The following is a 5,823-nucleotide window of genomic DNA, read 5'->3' on the forward strand; positions in this document are numbered from 1 at the left end:
GGAAAGGAGCTGAAGAAATCTGGTGAGACAAACCTATTGTTGATGTCATGGTGTCATGACCTGTCAGACCGCGTGCTCCAGACACGGCTGTGTGCTCAAGGCTCCCAGAGGAGGGCTCAGCACATGGAAGGGTCTGGGTCCCCAGGTCTGAGGGACATTCACAGAGCAGTCAGGTGTCCAGAGGCCAGGATGACCATCAGACATTGGGTCACTAACCCTGAATACCTGCCAGAGAAGGTTCGTTTCCTTGACAACAGAGCCAGAGTTTTCGACACACTGAAATCTGCCAAATCGGCAAGGCGACACGGCCCACGACCACATAGTATGGACATACGTGCTTTGCCGAGAATCCAAGATGGAATTATAACAGAATTTGGGGTACAGAAGAAGAACCATAATGATTAAACACTGTTTATGAAAACAAGGAGTTTCCCCATTAAAAAAAATGGGTTAGAGGCGCCTGGGTGGCTCAGCCGGTTAAGCGTCTGACTTCGGCTCAGGTCATGATCTCACATTTCGTGGGTTCGAGCACTGAGTAGGGCTCTGTGCTGACAGCTCAGAGCCTGAAGTCTGCTTCTGCTTCTGTCTCTCCCTCTCTCTCTATGCTCCCCCCCAACACCTTGCACTCTGTCTCTCTTGCTGTCAAAAATAAATAAAACATTTTCAAAAAAATTTTAATGAATGAATAATTAAATAAAATATGTTAAAATACACATAACATGAAATTACTATTCCAACCATTTTTAAGTGTGCACTTCTGTGGCGTTAAGTACATTCTCATTGTTGTATAACCATCACTACCCTCCATCTCCAGGATTTTTTTCTCAAACTGAGACCCTGTCCCCATTAAACACTACCTCCTGTCCCTCCCCCCGCCATCTTTGGTACCCACCATGCTCCTTTCTGTCGCTATGGACGTGACTACTCTAAGCAGCTCATATGATGGAATCATACAGTATTTGTCTTTCTGTGACTGGCTTACATCACTAACATAACTCAAGGTTCCCCCATGTTATAGCAGGTGTCAGAATTTCCTTCCTACTTTGTAAGGCTGGTTCATATTTCCATTGTGTGTATAGACCACATTTGTTTATCTGTTCATCCAAGAGAGAGAGAGCAAGAGTGAGAGAGTAGGGGAGGGGCAGAGAGAAAGGGAGAGAGAGAAACCCCAAGCAGGCTCTGCACTGTCAATGCAAAGCCCGACTCGGGGCTTGAACTCATGAACTGTGAGATCATGATAGGAGCCGAGATCAAGAGTCAGATGCTTAACCAACTGACCTTCCCAGGCGGCCCTCTATGTTTAATTTTTTAATTTGTTTTTCATTATTTTTTTTAATAATAACATATTGCCTTTGATTTTTTTTAATGTTTATTTACTTTTGAGAGAGAAAGAGAGTGGGGGACAGAGAATCTGAACCAGGCTTCAGGCTCTGAGCTGCCAGCACAGAGCCCTACTTGGGGCTCGAACCCACAAAACGTGAGATCATGACCTGAGCTGAAGTCAGACGCTTAACCGACTGAGCCACCCAGGCGCCCGTATGTTTATTTTTTTTAGAAGAACTGCTGGACTGTTTTCCATAGCAGCTGTGCCATTTTACATGCCCACTAGCAATGAAAAGATTCTAATTTCCCCACATCATTTTATTTATTTTTATTCTATTTTATGTCCTTTTATTTTATGTATAAATGAATACATAAATTCATAAATGAATGCATATAAGTATATTTAAAAATAAAATAAAATTTTATTTTATTTATAAATGAATGAATAAATTTATGAATAAATTTATGAATAAATATAAACATAATATTTTAATACTATAATAAATAAATGAATTAATTAAATTTAAATAATAATAAATAAAATGAAATCATTTTTGTCATTTTATTTTATTTTATCTTATTTTATCTTATTTCATTTTATTTTATCTTATTTTATTTTGGTCATCCTAATGAGAGTGTATCTTCTTTGCTCTATAGAACAAAACACCAAGACTTAAAAATGTAAACAGCTGGCTTAAGGTGGCTCAGGTAATCAGCAGCAGGGCGGGGAGCTGTGCTCAGGTGGTCTGAATCCGAAGTGCAGGCTTTTCTCCCATTGCCTTGCCCGGTTAATGGTGCACAAGCTCAGGTCTGCAGGGGTGCCTGCTGTCACAGCATCCATCGGGCTGATGGTGGACACACACAACTGTCTTCCTCAGCTACCGGGGACTCTCAACTGGTTCGCTCAAATGCCAGTTGCTAACCTGGGACCGATAAAATCATAACTCCTGACCTTCGGTGCAAATGCCAAGGGACCTGAACGTGGATAATTTTGGAAGCCAACTGAAGAGGTGAATTATTACTTGTCTCAATGCTTCCTGCTTTCGGTTGGGACTGGAAATGGAAGGTCCAGGCCCTGCCAGGAAGTCTGCTCTCGTGGTTTTACTGGTCAGGGCTAATTTAGGAAGTGCTGGAAATCTCGTAGAAACCCCTTGGGAAATTTTTTACCTTGTTTTCCTGCAGAAAAAGTTCCACTCAGTTACAAAACCTCAGAGATGACATCTGGCCTCCCTACTGGCTTATCTGGGCAAAGCCTCGTGTCCTTTCCCGGTGCAGCTCGGCGTCAGGCAGGGGCCGGGCAGACAGAGAGCCGGGCCCTGGGCTGGCTCTGCACATGTGCTCCCATTTCGCCCACGCACTGCCCTGTTGGGTGAGCGTTAGTGTTTCCGCCTCACCCCGGAAGACCTCGAGGCTCGAAGAAGCTGAGTTAATTTATCCAGTGTCACTCCAGCTAATGCAGTCAAACCATGAAGTTCCAAGATGACGCCACTGTCTGCAGTGCCCCTCTCTGTTTCCGAAGCATCACAAATCATTTCTTTCTGGGAGGAGATGGGAGTTCTTAGTAGAAGAGGTCAAAGTTCAAACCCCGCCATCCAACCGGAAGCCTACAGGTGGCATGAAGTCCAGACTCAGGCCACCGTGCAAGGCCCAGGGGGCGCCGCGAGATTGTCACTCCTGCCCTCTCTGCACCCGTGTGTCACCCGTGCCAGGAGAAGGCACGTACGCAGAATGCCCAGCCCTGCGATGACGCGACCGGGCTTTCAGGAGAGGATTCCAAGTATGGGTGAAACAATGAAAGGGAAAGATCTAGGCAAATTTGCGGGGAGAGAAAATGTAAGCTTGAAGCAGGAAATGAGTAGGCTTTAGAAATGAAGATTCAGGGAGCGCCTGGCTGGCTCAGCTGGTGAAGCGTTCAACCATGGCTCAGGTCCTGATCTCCCGGCTCATGAGTTCAGGCCCCCGTGCTGGGCTCTGTGCTGACAGCTCGGAGCCTGGAGCTGCTTCGGATCCTGTGTCCCCCTCTCTCTCTGCCCCTTCCCCGCTTGTGCTCAGTCTCTCTCTCTCTCTCAAAAATAAATAAACATTTAAAAATTAAAAAAAAAAAGAAATGAAGATTCAGATGGTTGAGATTGGAGGCTGGGGGAACAGGAGAGGCAGCAGGAGGGCACCGGGAAGAGATGGGCCGTGGGGAAGTGAGAAGGAGGCCCCCTGGGCACGGCAAGGAGCCCTGTAGGACTAGAAACGTGCCGGTGGACCATACTGCAAACCCTCACCGTCGTTCAGGAGCCTTCTGATGGTCCTTCATGAAGCAGAGCGCGAAAAAGAAAGACGAGCCATCCTGCACACCAGCTTCGAATCAGCCGTGACTCACTCATTTATGTAACAAATGTTTCTGAGTGTTTACCATGTTTGGTAAATAACAGATAAATTCCTGCTCTCACGGAACAAACAGTTGAGGGAGAAGGATCAACATCAAGACCACCGTCTTTTTCCTTGACCCTTGGTGTCCATTGCAAAAAGGTGCCTAGCAATGAGCAGACTTGAATTAATGGAGTGATCATTCGATCCGGACAATCAGGTGCAATAGACTTAGTCTTACTGGTGGCAAACCCGTACTCACATTTGATGTGGGCATTCAGTAAGAGCACGAGGCTGAGAGAGAGAACTCCTGCTCCATTTTTCCTCCGTGAAAATCAGTTGTAATTACCGGGACACCTGGGTGGCCTCTGACTGTTGGCTTCCGCTCAGGTGATGATCTCACAGTTCATGAGTTCAAGCCCCACATTGGGCTCTGCGCTGACAGTGTGGGGCCTGCTTGGGATTCTCTCTCTCCTTCTCTCTCTGCTCCTCCCTTGCTTGCACTCTCTTTCTCTCTCAAAATAAATAAAGAAACTTAAAAAATTTAAGAAAAAACTACTGTAATAACTAAGACGTGTGTTCCATGACAGATTAATGCAATTCTATTGCTTTGAAAAAATTAACGAGGAAAACTCTAATTACTCACATGATCCTCTTTATTCAAAGGCATAAGAGAGACTCAGCATCTTGTTTTCTTGTGACTCATCCATGTTCTCAGCTATTTGGAAATTGTATGTAAGGGTTTCAAGCTCAATTTACATATCCAGAAGCATCTGGAGCTAAAAAAGGAAAGTAGAATCAAAACATCACTTTTCTCTGGAAAACAAGGTACGGAGGCTGGTGGGAACCCCTCCATTAGTCATGGCCCAATTTCATACGCCCACCCAGCAGGGCATGAGGAGGGCCCTGTGCGCCCGCAGAGGGCGGGCGGTGAGTCAGATCAGCTCTGATCCTGTCACCCACCTGGGTCTGGCTTGCCAGTGTGACTCACCCCTGGGCCAGCCCCTAGAAGCCTCTGCGGGTCCTCCTCCACAGGACGAAAGCTTCCTGCCATTCGGTCGCCAGGCTGTGGCCACAGGCTTTGTCATATCCCTGGGTCAGGGACTGACGAGCCATGTTTTAATGTTTAAATCCACTGCTGGAGGTCCAAATGAGTCTTGGGCATCTGTTCTCTCTCTGTTCCTGAAGGCGATACAGTGCGATGGGCTTTCTAACTAAGACAGTCAGCATTTATTTGGTAATAGGAAGAGAAATCTGTGAAGCCTAACTTCCTGGAGACAGAGTACATCTCTGCCCAGGTGATGGTGACAATGACAAGTCACCTGTTCCCCCCTATTCTGTGACTATGGATGGAGGGGGCCCAGGTGGGGTAGGATTTGGGGGTCCTGAGGAATAGGGAACGCCCAGCAACATGGTGGCCATGCTGGGATTGAGAGCGAGCTGCAGGGGTGAAGCTGAGTTATGCCAGGACCCAGAAGGGCCGACATCGGTTTTATATTCTCCTGTCTATACTGCAGTCCTCTTATATTAATCTCAGACCTGAGGAGTGTAATCAGATATGACAGTCTGGTGCACTGGGGTGGCTCAGTTGGTTAAGCATCCAATTCTTGGTTTTGGCTCAGGTCATGATCTCACAGTTTCGTGAATTTGAGCCCCACATGGGGCTCTGCAATGAAAGGGAGGAATCTGCTTGGGATTCTCTCTCTCTCTCCCTCTCTCTGCCCCACCCCTGCTTGAGCTGCCCCTATTTCTCTCGAAAGAAAGAAAGAAAGAAAGAAAGAAAGAAAGAANGAAGGAAGGAAGAAAGAAAGAGAAAAGAGGGAAGGAAGGAGGGAAGGAAGGAGAGAAGGAAGGAAGGAGGGAAGGAAGGAAGGAAGGAAGGAAGGAAGGAAGGAAGGAAGGAAGGAAGGAAGGAAGAAAGAAAATGACAGTATCAAGTTTAGCTGGGCTTTGAGGCTAAGAGAGGTAAACTTGGACAGTGATTCCATGGAAAGCGACTGGAGACTTCCAGAAGCTGACAGCCCCTGGGAGGCAAAGGCTTGGAGGCTGGGGCTGACCTGGTAATTGTTCAGGGGATCGTGGAAAAGGCGGGGATTCCTGGGGGTGGTCAGGTTACACTAATTCTCATCAACTTGGTGTCGT

Source organism: Crocuta crocuta, unplaced genomic scaffold (assembly GCF_008692635.1).
Source record: "Crocuta crocuta isolate KB4526 unplaced genomic scaffold, BGI_CrCroc_1.0 scaffold108, whole genome shotgun sequence".
Classification (NCBI taxonomy): Eukaryota; Metazoa; Chordata; class Mammalia; order Carnivora; family Hyaenidae; genus Crocuta; species Crocuta crocuta.